Below are 15,136 nucleotides of genomic sequence, written 5' to 3'. Positions count from 1 at the left end.
GCCCAGCCCTGCATATACAGTAACTCTACGCCTAGCCAAGCGCGCAATGGCTCCCTCTTGCCGGCGCTTCTCCGGCGCCGGTGTCACCGGTGTTACGAATTCCTGCGAGAGATCACTCATATGCAGAGACTATAACAACAGCGCAACGGGAATCACTGGGTGTCCGTGCTACGCCAATCGCTGAACACCACCAATCGATTGGTGTAGTTGAGAACTGCACCAATCGCTGGACAAGAACGGCATTAGTGCTGGATTTGAAATACATTTTTTATTGCGATAGCAACTATATGGACACTCTCGACTGGTTTTAAATGCGAAGCATTCCTTAGCGAACTTCGGCGACTTTGAGTGTATCTATCTGTCTGTCTATCTATCTAGCCGCCTACGACTCTGTGCTCTCCTGGCCGTTTCGTTAATAGGATGTACACCAAAATTATTATGGCGTAACGTGACCTTATGACGAACATAAATGACAGGTCATAACATGAAAACCATGATACCCATGTCATGAACGACATGATTTACATGCCACTGTTTTCGCGCTCTTGCGGCCGTTTCGTTAGTTTGATGTATACCGAAAGTTGGTTTGGCGTGACAAGAGTGTATGACGAACATAAATAACAGGTCCTAACGTGCAAATCATGACACGCATGTCATGTACAGCATGACTTACGTGCCACGCTCATGGTGCGCTCGCGGCCGTTTCGCTAGCTTGATATACACCAAAATTGGTATCTCGCAAAGTGACTGTGTACGAACATAAATGACGGGTGGTAACATGAAAATCATGACACGCATGTCATACACAGCATGACTTACGTGCCACGCTCATGATGCGCTGGCAGCCGTTTAGCTACCTTGATATACACCAAAATTTGTATTGAGTGACGTGACTGTCTGACAAACATAAATAACAGGAGTTATTATGACAATCTTGACACGCATGTCATGTAAAGCATAATTTACGTGCCACGCTCATGGAGCGCTGGCGGCCGTTTCGCTAGCTTGATATACACGAAAATTGGTATTGCGTGACATGACTGTCTGACGAACATAAATAACAGGAATTTACATGAAAATCATGACACGTATGTCATGTAGGTATGATTTATACGCCACGCTCATGCTGCACTCGCGGCCATTTTGTTAACTGGATATATACCTAATTTGGTATGGCATGACACGAATGCCGAACGTAAGTAGCAGGTCACGCATCCAATATATGTAGCACAATATATGTTTCATTAGCATGGCATATACCAGACTGTAAATCTGGTATATGCCATGCTAATGGTAAATATGCCATGCTAATGGTAAATTGGTATTGCGTGACGTTGCTGTGTAACGAACATAAATAACACGAGTTAACATGAAAATTATGACACGCATGTCATGTACAGCATGACTTACATGCCACGCTCATGTTGCGCTGGCGGCCGTTTCGCTAGCTTGATATACACCAAAATTGGTATTGCGCGACATCACTGTCTGACGAACATAAATAACAGGAATTTACATGAAAATCATGACACGTATGTCATGTAGGTATGATTTATACGCCACGCTCATGCTGCACTCGCGGCCATTTTGTTAACTGGATATATACCTAATTTGGTATGGCATGACACGAATGCCGAACATAAGTAGCAGGTCACGCATCCAATATATGTGGCACAATATATGTTTCATTAGCATGGCATATACCAGACTGTAAATCTGGTATATGCCATGCTAATGGTAAATATGCCATGCTAATGGTAAATTGGTATTGCGTGACGTTGCTGTGTAACGAACATAAATACACGAGTTAACATGAAAATTATGACACGCATGTCATGTACAGCATGACTTACATGCCACGCTCATGTTGCGCTGGCGGCCGTTTCGCTAGCTTGATATACACCAAAATTGGTATTGCGCGACATCACTGTCTGACGAACATAAATAACAGGAATTTACATGAAAATCATGACACGTATGTCATGTAGGTATGATTTATACGCCACGCTCATGCTGCACTCGCGGCCATTTTGTTAACTGGATATATACCTAATTTGGTATGGCATGACACGAATGCCGAACATAAGTAGCAGGTCACGCATCCAATATATGTGGCACAATATATGTTTCATTAGCATGGCATATACCAGACTGTAAATCTGGTATATGCCATGCTAATGGTAAATATGCCATGCTAATGGTAAATTGGTATTGCGTGACGTTGCTGTGTAACGAACATAAATAACACGAGTTAACATGAAAATTATGACACGCATGTCATGTACAGCATGACTTACATGCCACGCTCATGTTGCGCTGGCGGCCGTTTCGCTAGCTTGATATACACCAAAATTGGTATTGCGCGACATCACTGTCTGACGAACATAAATAACAGAAATTTACATGAAAATCATGACACGTATGTCATGTAGGTATGATTTATACGCCACGCTCATGCTGCACTCGCGGCCATTTTGTTAACTGGATATATACCTAATTTGGTATGGCATGACACGAATGCCGAACATAAGTAGCAGGTCACGCACCCAATATATGTAGCACAATATATGTTTCATTAGCATGGCATATACCAGACTGTAAATCTCGTATATGCCATGCTAATGGTAAATTGGTATTGCGTGACGTTGCTGCGTAACGAACATAAATAACACGAGTTAACATGAAAATTATGACACGCATGTCATGTACAGCATGACTTACATGCCACGCTCATGGAGCGCTGGCGGCCGTTTCGCTAGCTTGATATACACGAAAATTGGTATTGCGTGACATGACTGTCTGACGAACATAAATAACAGGAATTTACATGAAAATCATGACACGTATGTCATGTAGGTATGATTTATACGCCACGCTCATGCTGCACTCGCGGCCATTTTGTTAACTGGATATATACCTAATTTGGTATGGCATGACACGAATGCCGAACATAAGTAGCAGGTCACGCATCCAATATATGTAGCACAATATATGTTTCATTAGCATGGCATATACCAGACTGTAAATCTGGTATATGCCATGCTAATGGTAAATATGCCATGCTAATGGTAAATTGGTATTGCGTGACGTTGCTGTGTAACGAACATAAATAACACGAGTTAACATGAAAATTATGACACGCATGTCATGTACAGCATGACTTACATGCCACGCTCATGTTGCGCTGGCGGCCGTTTCGCTAGCTTGATATACACCAAAATTGGTATTGCGCGACATCACTGTCTGACGAAAATAAATACAGGAGTTGACATGAAAATCATGACACGTATGCCATGTACAGCATGACTTACGTGCCGCGCTCATGGAGCGCTGGCGGCCGTTTCGCAACTTGATATGCACCAAAATTGGTATTGCGCGACATCCCTGTCTGACGAACATAAATAACAGGAATTTACATGAAAATCATGACACGTATGTCATGTAGGTATGATTTATACGCCACGCTCATGCTGCACTCGCGGCCATTTTGTTAACTGGATATATACCTAATTTGGTACGGCATGACACGAATGCCGAACATAAGTAGCAGGTCACGCATCCAATATATGTAGCACAATATAGGTTTCATTAGCATGACATATACCAGACTGTAAATCTGGTATATGCCATGCTAATGGTAAATATGCCATGCTAATGGTAAATTGGTATTGCGTGACGTTGCTGTGTAACGAACATAAATAACACGAGTTAACATGAAAATTATGACACGCATGTCATGTACAGCATGACTTACATGCCACGCTCATGTTGCGCTGGCGGCCGTTTCGCTGGCTTGATATACACCAAAATTGGTATTGCGCGACATCACTGTCTGACGAACATAAATAACAGGAATTTACATGAAAATCATGACACGTATGTCATGTAGGTATGATTTATACGCCACGCTCATGCTGCACTCGCGGCCATTTTGTTAACTGGATATATACCTAATTTGGTATGGCATGACACGAATGCCGAACATAAGTAGCAGGTCACGCATCCAATATATGTAGCACAATATATGTTTCATTAGCATGGCATATACCAGACTGTAAATCTCGTATATGCCATGCTAATGGTAAATATGCCATGCTAATGGTAAATTGGTATTGCGTGACGTTGCTGTGTAACGAACATAAATAACACGAGTTAACATGAAAATTATGACACGCATGTCATGTACAGCATGACTTACATGCCACGCTCATGTTGCGCTGGCGGCCGTTTCGCTAGCTTGATATACACCAAAATTGGTATTGCGCGACATCACTGTCTGACGAAAATAAATACAGGAGTTGACATGAAAATCATGACACGTATGCCATGTACAGCATGACTTACGTGCCGCGCTCATGGAGCGCTGGCAGCCGTTTCGCAACTTGATATGCAGCAAAATTGGTATTGCGTGACGTGACTGTGTAACGAACATAAATAACAGGTGGTAACACGAAAATCATGGCATGCATGTCATGTAGGGTATGATTTAGACGCCACGCTTATGGTGCACTCGCGCCCATTTTGTTAACTGGATATATATCTAAATTGGTATGGCATGACAGGAGTGCGTGATGAACATAAATAGCAGGTCACACATCGTATATATGTAGCAGAATATATGTTTCATTAGCATGGCACATACTAGATTGTACACTCATGCATGTATGACAATCTCGCGATATATAGCGAACTAGATGTCAAGACATGAATGCCATCATTAGCCTCAATGACAAACAAGACGATGTATGCAGCTCTTTGCTGGCTGCTTCGCATTACATCGATTCCCCCATTGCGTGGGATCTGCCGATTTTTTTGCCGTCCGCGTATGTCGACGCCGCCAGGGCCCGTATATGTATATGTATGTACATAAAAGCCACAAAGAAAAATACAGAAAATTTTTTGCCGAAGCGAGGAATCGAACGGGCGACCTCTCCTCCGCAGCGCGGGGCGTTACACGGCTAGGCCACGAGAAATAAGTCTTTCAGCCGGCTAACGGCGAGCTAATTGTATACACCATTTACTTCAGCATGCGTTCTTGGTCACCACCGAGATGGCGCGAAGTGCGCGCTAGGCGCGCTTTAAAGGTCGTCGCCCCGCTCCTGCGAACGCCGATGCTCTTCGCCCTACAGGGCGTGGTCGCCTTCGTGCGTTTATCTCGAGAAAAGAAGGGGGACGGGGGAGCGGAGCGGGGGGTTGTATGTCTTGTGCTTTCCCCGCGATGTCCGCGCTGAAGTCACAGAGCGTACGAACGTCACTTCGCTCGCTGCAGCGGCCGCGTTTGCGAAAGGAGCGCGCTGTTCAAACAGAAATAACTGTGACAGTTAGTTCGCGCTCGTCCTGTGTGTACCTGTTCGTTCGTTTCGTGCGTCCTGCTTTGTTTGATTAGCGCACTTCAAGTGTTGAGCTGTGGCGCATGATAGTTCGCGCTCGTCCTGTGTGCGTTCTTTTCGTGCGTCCTTTGGGCTCGAGTGACGCGCTGGCAATTTCGAGCTGCTTTCCGTTCTTCGCGTTACATTCCAATTTGTTGCTGTCGCATTCATTGCTTCGCCGTTGCGGCGAAGCTGTGACTTTTTATTATTTCTTTTATTTGCAGCTTTCTCGATTTTTCGCTCACAGACAACACTGATTTTTCACTCACAACCAACGACGCCGACGCCCACACCGGAATTTCTGCGAAACGAGCTCTTTAACGCTATCGCGTTCAAAAGCGGATTTGCTTTGACGCGTTATCACACCACTCCTCCAGTGACATACACCCGGTGCTTTGGAAAATATTAGCTTGCAGGTCAGCGCTGTCAAGCAACGCCCCTTGAATGTTATCCGGGGAATCTACAAACCACAAAAATACGAAGGAAATAAACTTGCGAGTGAAGTATCCATTGGTGACCTATGTAGAGGCACTGGCAGTCTTACAGGTGAGATGAGAGACTTATGCTAACAAGGTACTTCTGACTTTTCCGACCGCGTGGAATATCAAGGCAACCTGCGGGATAGGGGCGCGAGAGAGTCGAGTTAGGAGTCAGGGCATGACCCCTTGCCCTCTTTTCGGATCCGCCGCGGCGTTCCTTTCCTATTTCGGCGGTTCATCTACGGAAGACGCCGAGCAAGCTCCTAAACTGAGAACGCACATTATCACCGATTAAAGTCTACGTTCTCTCATCTCGGATAGTTCGTCGGTCTGTCGGTCGGTGAGTGGTTTAGTTAGTTAGTTAGTTAGTTAGTTAGTTAGTTAGTTAGTTAGTTAGTTAGTTAGTTAGTTAGTTAGTTAGTTAGTTAGTTAGTTAGTTAGTTAGTTAGTTAGTTAGTTAGTTAGTTAGTTAGTTAGTTAGTTAGTTAGTTAGTTAGTTAGTTGAACAGAAGAGGCATGCCAAAACAGTAGACGCAAGAAATACAATGAAGCGCATGCAATAGAATACAAGCGGTGTCGTCAAGTCAACAGTATTTATTGCTAACTTATATATACTGCAATCCTATGAGAGGGCTACAGCAGTATAGTGCAAAAAATGTGGGCATCTTGCACCAATGATGCAAGGCTGCACTAACAGCGGAGCTTGTCGCCGACCTAGATCATTAGCAAGGTCTTAATTAGCGTGGTTTTAATTAGCTTGGTGTTCCTTAGAACGGCCGAGAATAGAAAGATCATAATTAGCAAGGTGTTAATCAGCAAGATCTTAATTCGTAACTTTCTCGTTAACGTAGCAAGGTCTTAAGCAGCATGGCTTAATTAGCAAATTTCTCATTAGAATGACCTTAATTAACAAATGATTAATTAACACGATCCTAATTAGCGCAGCTTTCATTTAGTTAGTTAGCCAGGTGCTCTTTGTTTCTTTCTCCCTTTTATCTGTTCTGTGCTTCTCTTTTGTTTTCTTGAGAAGGCACGAGCATTGAAGAAACGCGTACATTGCACATTCATTGCGTCAACCACAATGGGTGTGTTGGCCACAGGCCTCATCCGCCAAATTACTAGGCAATACAGAAAATTGTACTATAACTATCCTCATTACTCGAACGTACGTCGCCAAGAGCATTTATATATATATATAAGTCTGGTCCACCAGACGAATAGTAAAAATATAGTGCCGAATCAATTATTTATATCAACTGCTTAGATCAAGTCATGGTTCGTTATCCCAATTCACAACTCATACTAATGAGGGACTTCAACTACCCGAATATTGATTGCCCCGCCACGGTGGTCTAGTGGTTATGGCACTCGACTGCTAACCCGAAGGTCGCGGGATTGAATCCCGGCCGCGGCGGCTGCATTTTCGGTGGAGGCGAAAATGTTTGAGGCCCGTGTACTTAGATTTAGGTGCACGTTAAAGAACCACAGGTGGTCGAAATTTCCGGAGCCCTCCACTACGGCGTCTCTCATAATCATATGGTGGTTTTGGGACGTTAAACCCGATATAATATAAAAAAAATAAAATACCCGAATATTGATTGGTTGCACGCATGCCCATTTTCTAACCCACCGACAACTGAGGCCAACGAGTTTATCACCACCTGCATGGATTTTGGTTTAACACAAATCGTCACCTCACCCACACGTGTTACTCAAACTTTATAGACCTAGTACTAACGTCATCAGAGACTGTCACGTCACCCGTATTGCACATGCCTGGCCTGAGCGACCATAATATTTTGCATTTCACGTTCGATTTGTCGCATGCACCATCAGCAAAACGGTCCAAGAACATCAGAGACTACAACAAGGGTAACTATCTAGCCATTAATAATGAACTGAGCTCCTTTTTAGACATTTTCTCACCAGGTTATCTCGGGCGCCCAGTAGAAACTAATTGGACTTCCGAAATAAAGTCTCTGAACTGATTTATCTCCATATCCCTCTTCGCCGGATGTACTCCTATAACCAAGCTCCATGGTATAAGAGATATTTAAATCGTCTTTCTAACAGGAAAAAAAGGACTTTTTTTGAATCGCTAAGTATTCACTTAAACCAGCCCATTGGACAACGTACAAGACAGCCTCTTTAGCATATTCGCGAGCGCTAAAGGCTACTAAATCCTCGTTCTTCAATGTAACCCTGCCGAACATCCTGAAGACTAACCCTAAACGTTTCTGGAGTATACTGAAACCAATTAACACCAGTAAAGTATCATTACTTACACCCACCGGCAATCCTATTCCCGACCATCTTTGTTCTACTGTGCTAAACGATACATTCATTAAGTCGTTTTCTTCATCTAACGATACCCAACGTCCTGAGCTTCAATCGTACAATCATTTTGCGATGGATCCTATCACGTTTGACCCGCATGGCATCGTCACGATTATCGGTAACCTGAAACTAACGTCTTCTCACGGTATTGATGGAATTAATAGTAATTTTTTAAAGAATACCAAAGAATACAGTTCTATCATTCTGAAATGCACGTTTTCACAATCGTATCATAATGGTGTACTACCTGAAGACTGGAGAACTGCTGCGATTATTCCAGTACATAAAGGCTGTGATAAACGTAGTCCATCTCAAACGTGATCTAACTATCTCTCACATGTATACCATGCAATATAATGGAACATATAATATTTTCTCATCTTGTTAATTTTCTTGAGGATAATAGCTTCTTCTCTTCAACTCAGCATGGCTTTCGAAAGATTTTTTTCGTGTGATACTCAGCTAATTTCTTTTACCAACGATTTGCATTTCTCTTAGGACTCTGCTTCTTTAACTGACTTTATATTTCTTGACTTTGCTAAAGCCTTTGACAAAGTTAACCATTCACTGCTCTTATATAAACTAAGTGTCCTAAAAATTGACCCTGCAGTTCTTAACTGGATTCGTGCATTCCTTTCTTCTCGTGTTCAATTTGTCAGCACTAATGATGTTAATTCTTCCACTGCACCGGTTGATTCTGGGGTTCCTCAAGGATCAGTACTTGGCCCCTGCTATTCCTAATCTATATAAATGACTTACCTACTACTGTTACTTCCAGAATTTGTTTGTTCGCTGACGACTGTGTGATTTAACGTAAACTATCTAATGACAATGATATTCATTCTCTGCAGGCTGATCTCAATAACATACTTCATTGGTGTCATATTTAGAAAATGGAACTAAAAATTAAAAAAAATGCAAGTCTATGAGGATTTCTCGGTCGAATACAACTTGTCCAACTTACTTTCTTCACAGTCACCCCCTTGAAACTGTCGCATCGTACCGGTACCTTGGCGTCCACATAACTAACACTTTGTCCTGGAAATTACATACAGAACATATAACGTCCAAAGCTAATGAAACACTGGGTTACCTTCGAAGAAACTTCTTTCTTGCTCCATCGTCACTAAAGTTACTATATACCACATACGTCCGTCCTCGAATGGAATACGCTTCATCTGTTTGGGACTCCGGTCCGGTAACATTATCACACACGTTGGAATCCGTTAAAAATCGTGCAGCTCGTTTCATTTTGGCTAACTACCATCGTTCAGCTAGTGTCACCCAATTGAAGGCAACTCTAAACCTCATCCCACTAGCTACCCGCCGAAAGCACACTCGCATTTGCCTGTTTCATAAAATATTTTATCATAACCCGAAACTTCGTTCCCGATTATGCCAACCTGTTCCCTTCATTTCTCTTCGCCGTAATCACCAACAAAAAGTCACAGTCCCCCATCGCAACACAGTAACATATGCGCAATCATGTCTCCCAGGAACTTGTAATGAATGGAATTCCCTGCCTGCATCAATAACAAGCATCAATGACTCCATTTAATTTAAGAATGTCCTTAAAACAATGATTACCTAATTACCCCCTTTATGCTTTGTTCACCAGTTGATTTATATTGCTTTTTGCCTTCACCATGTAATAAAATAAAATTATTGTTCATCATTTGCTTTTTTATGATGTAAGTTGTTAGAAGTATTCACCTTTGTACCCCAATTAGTGACTATATTTGTATGCCATTTGCTTTGTGTTCCTTGTTTTTTCATTGTTGTGCATTGCACTTCCCCTCTGAAATGTAATGTGTACCCTGGGGGTAAGATAAATAAATAAAAATTAATAAATAAATCCTAGCATGAAGAAGAGGAGGAAGAGAGCGCGCGTCGGTCGGGCTATTGCGTTTCACGCGCTATAGGAGCAGCTTAGTTTTTTTGGTCACGCGAAACGGCGGAATGAAAAGCTTAAACAGCTCTGCTGTTAAAAAACCTTAAAAGTAATTCATTGCTTGGGAACTATAGTTTCCTGTTTTCCCTATGCGTTTGTTCGACTGCAGACCCGAAGATGGTGGGATCGAATCCTGGTCACCGCGGCCACATTTCGACGGAGGCAAAATGCTAGAGGCCCTTGTATTTATAAATTTAGCCTCCACTAAGGCATCCCTTGTAATTATATCGTGGTTTCAAGACTTAAAACTGTAACAAAATAATAATTATCGTTTGCCTATGTGTGCTGAGTGAATAGCACCTCTGCATGCGCTGCTCGCTGACGTAAAAATCCGCTCCCGAGCGGGGGTACTGGTCAGGGCAGTGGTTATCTCTGCAGTGCTGGAAATATGCTTACTGCAACAATAAGTTACAGCCTGCACACTGTTTAGCCCGTAACGAGGAGGCGTCATATGGAGCACACACACACAAAACGTTGAGGACGATAGACACGAACACACCAAGGAAAGCCTGGCCACTTGAAAACAATATTGCACCAATTATTCTTGCAAAACATTTCCTGCATACACCAATTTAGTCATGCTACCGCAGAGTCGCGAAACTTTTTGTTTGACATTCTGAATGCGCTAGAATCCGGCCGCGGCGGCCGCATTTTCGATGGAGGCGAAAATGCTTGAGGCCCGTGTACATTTAATTAGGTGCGCGTTAAAGAAGCCCAGGTGGTCGAAATTTCCGGAGCCCTCCACTACGGCGTCCCTCATAATCATATCGTGGCTTTGGGACGTTAAACCCCAACAATTATTATTGAAATTTTCGTCGCCAGGCGAGGTTGTAAAGAAGCCAATTTGGCGCAAAGTAGTAGAGCACTGCACGGGCCGGATTTTACGGCCCGGGCCCGACCCGGGCCCGCTTTATGAAGCCCGAGCCCAGCCCGCGGACCCACGGTTCCAAGCGCGGGCCCGGCCCGGGCCCGGGCGTGCATGACCGAACCCAGCCCGAGCCCGGCCCCGGCCCATGGTTCCAAGCCCGGGCCCGTCCCGGGCCCGGGCGTTCATTACTAAACTAATCCAGAGCGCGCTTGTTCATGACCAGACCCAACCCGGGCCCGCTAGAGGATATTAGTTGTTGATGATGATTATTAATGATGCCGTGCGCTTTGAGCGGGCGATCGGATGGAAAATCCGGTGTGTACCTGCATCGAAATGTTGCTTTGCCTGCGGTGGTAGCTCAGCGGTTAATCTGTTTCGCTCTTAAGTCCTAGGTCGCGGGTGCGATTCCCGCGGCCACGGCGGCCGCAATTTGATGGGGGCGAAATGCAAGAACACCCGTGTATATACTTATCTTTAGGTGCACGTTAGAGAACTCAAGGTGGTCGAAATTAATCCGGTGCTACTACGGCGTGCCTCGTAATCATATCGTGGTTTTGGCACGTAATACCAAGGAATATAAATGAAATGTACCGTATGTGTCAACCTAGAATAAAAGACCAAAATCTTTGTTCCTCCCATGGGAACAACCGTGATCTGGCCCATTGTTAGTGCTGTTAATATATATATATATATTATATATATATATATATATATATATATATATATATATATATATATATATATATATATATATATATATAGTTAGTGGTGGTCGCTCACTGCTCGGAACGGTCTACCATATAGGTACGGTCGGAATTTTCCTATGGCCCATATTACCGCCAGGCATTCTTTTTCCGTCGCCGAGTACTTCGTTTCAGCCCTCGAAAGAGTGCGGCTAGCATATGCGACCACTCGTTCCTCTCCGTTTTGCCACTGAACCAGCACGGCACCGAGTCCCGAATTGCTTGCATCCGTGTGAATGTCTGTGTCCGCTTCGTCGTCGAAGTGTGCAAGAACTCAATGGTTTTGGAGTCGCCGTCGTAGCTCTTTGAAAGCATCTTCTTGTTCGCTTATCCAGACGAAAGGCGCATCTTCTTTTGTCAGTCGCGTGAGTGGTTCCGCAATCTTCGAAAAATTCTTGACGAAGCGTCTGTAATAGGCGCAAAGCCCTAAGAATCGTCTCACAGCCTTTTTATCTGTTGGTCTAGGAAACTTTTCTACGGCTGCAGTCTTCTCAGGGTCAGGGCGAATGCCTTCAGAGCTAATGATATGACCGAGGAAAAGCAGTTCATGAAAACCGAAATGAGACTTCTGTGGCTTGATCGTCAGCCCTGCTGAACTGATAGCTTTGAGCACGGTGCGTAGTCGTTCCACGTGCTGATCGAAGGTAGCCGAAAAAACCACGACATCATCGAGATAGACAAGACAGGACTGCCATTTTAACCCGGACAGGACAGTGTCCATCATCCGCTGAAACGTGGCGGGTGCGGAACACAAGCCGAAAGGGAGCACCCTGAACTCGTATAGCCCATCTGGGTGACGAAGGCTGTTTTCTCCCGATCTCGTTCGTCCACCTCTATCTGCCAGTATCCGCTCTTGAGGCCCAGAGAGGAAAAAAACTTCGCATCCCGTAGTCTGTCAAGGGTGTCATCGATCCTTGGAAGTGGATAGACGTCTCGCTTTATGACAACGTTCAACTTTCGGTAGTCAACGCAAAAGCGCAAAGTCTGGTCCTTTTTCTTTACCAGCACCACAGGCGAAGCCCACGTACTGGCTGACGGTTGAATTACGTCGTCCCTAAGCATTTCTTCAACTTGGTTTCTGATGACTTCTCTCTCTTTTGGTGACACTCGGTAGGGGTGCTGGCAAATAGGCCTCACAGATTCATCGACTATGATGCGGTGTTTGGCGATCGATGTTCTCTGGACTTTCGATGACGTGGAGAAACACGAGGCGAATTCTCGTACAAGGCCCTCGATTTGCTGCTTCTGGTTCGATTATAGCGCTGCTTCGATGTGGATGGATGCGAGTATGGAGTCTATGGTGTCAGAGTTGAGTGATGCAGCCTCGAAAGGACTCAAATCTGTAATCGGAACGTAATCGTGCAGGCGGCCAATGACAGTTCCCTTCGCAAGATGTTGCACCTCATTTCCGAAATTGTCAGAAAAACATTCGCGCACCCATCACGCAGCCGAACAATACCTCTTGCCGCACATATCCCTTTTTCAAGCAAGAGTCCAGTGTTGCTTTCTGCCATTCCTTCATAATCGGTGAATACGTTGCTTCTTACTGCAACAGCGATGCTGGATTTTGGAGGTACAGTTACGTCGTCGTCCACAACCTGTAGCGCATCGAATCGTTCTTCACACTCAAACTTCGCGATGGCGTGCTTCGTTGAGAACGACACGCACGTTTCCTGCAAGTTTATCACTGCACCATTCGCCTGCAAAAAGTCCATTCCAATAATTACATCTCTTGAACATTCTGATAGAACAATGAAAGTGGCGACATAGGTGAAGCCACGTATTCCGATTCTAGAGGTGCACCTGCCTGCCGGGTCAATAAGATGTCCTCCTGCGGTTCGTACTTGAGGTCCTGACCAAGGAGTCAGCACTTTCTTTAATTTTCTCTGCTCATGACTGAATGGTCTGCGCCAGTATCTACCAAAGCAGTAGTTTCGTAGCCGTCTATAATTACACACAGATCTGAAGCGACGTTACTGTTTCCGCCCATACTCTCGTGTTCATCGTAATATTTCGGAATCGGCACTGGAGGTTGTTTTCTTGCGTTGGCAGCGGCCTTACCTCCACAGGTCGCCGATTCTAGTTTTCCCGAAGCGGGCTTTGGGAACGTCGCCTTGGAGAGTTTGAGGATGGACGCGGACTCGGTGATCGATACCTCAGTGGCGCCGTTGACCGAGGTTGATGCTGCTGCGAGGAGTGAGGACCTTGGCGCGTTGACAAGTACTCCTCGATTTCAAAAGGGCGTTCACCGTTCCGTGGGCAAGGAGCGTTTACGGGAAAGCCCCGAAGTCCCGCTCGGCAATATTCGCACATCCGGTAAAGATGACCAGCTTCGCCGCAGTGATAACAAAGCGGGATTTGATCAGGAGTGCGCCATATGTCAGCCTTCCGGAACCTCGTCTCAGGTGGGTGCGGCGAGAACCGAGGTTTGGGCAAATGGGTGGTTGCTGCGGCGAAAGTACGTCCAGGGGCGCCTCTGAGTACCTCGGCGTACGAGACCGCTGGTTGCACCGGAAACGACGCTTGAGGCTGTGCTTGTGGCTGCTGTTCCCGGACTACTTGTCTCACTTCCTCACGAACCACTTCCGCCAACGACGAGATCTGTGTCGGGCTGCTGTTGAGCCTCTGGAGCTCTTCTCGAACAACAGACCGAACGAGCTCTCGTAGTACGTCGATGCTATCCCCGAAGACTGGTGACACCGCGCCTACAGATGCGACGTTCACATCCCGGTTGTAGTGCCTTGCTCGCTGTTGCAGTGTCTTTTCCACCGCTGTCGCCTCGGAGCGAAATTCGGCGACGGTTCGTGGAGGGCATCGAACCAAACCGGCAAAAATCTCCTGCTTGACACCGCGCATCAGATGCCGAAGCTTCTTCTCCTCGCTCATATTTGGATCGGACCGGCGAAATAAGCGGGACATGTCTTCGACATACATTGCCACGCTTTCGTTGTTTCGCTGGTTTCTTGCTTGCAAAGCGGCTTCAGCTCTTTCCCTGTGGTCCGTGCTCGGGTATGTGGCCAGTAGCTCCCGTCGGAAATCATCCCATGAGCGAAGGGCACCTTCGTGGTTTTCGAACCACGTTCGTGCACTGTCCTGCAGAGCGAAATAAACGCGGCGGAGCTTCCGGTCTTCGGTCCATCCGTTGCAGTCAGCGACACGCTCAAAACCCTCCAGCCAGTCTTCCGCGTCTTCATAGGGGTCGCCATGGAAAGGCTCGGGCGTCCGCGGCTGATCAACAACGACGTGTGTTGCGGCAGTCTGGGACGTCATTTCGGTACTCTCACCGCAGACAGCTGGTGCTACTCTAGGCTCTGGCAGAAGGGGAAATTCGGGTGGCTCACCACGTAGACGACGGCTTGCGCGCTGGTGGACAGGCGTGAGCTCGTTGG

The sequence above is a fragment of the Rhipicephalus sanguineus genome, chromosome 6 (assembly GCF_013339695.2).
Source record: "Rhipicephalus sanguineus isolate Rsan-2018 chromosome 6, BIME_Rsan_1.4, whole genome shotgun sequence".
Lineage (NCBI taxonomy): Eukaryota > Metazoa > Arthropoda > Arachnida > Ixodida > Ixodidae > Rhipicephalus > Rhipicephalus sanguineus.
The sequence above is the reverse complement of the archived record's forward strand: the minus strand, read 5'-3'. Positions refer to the sequence as shown.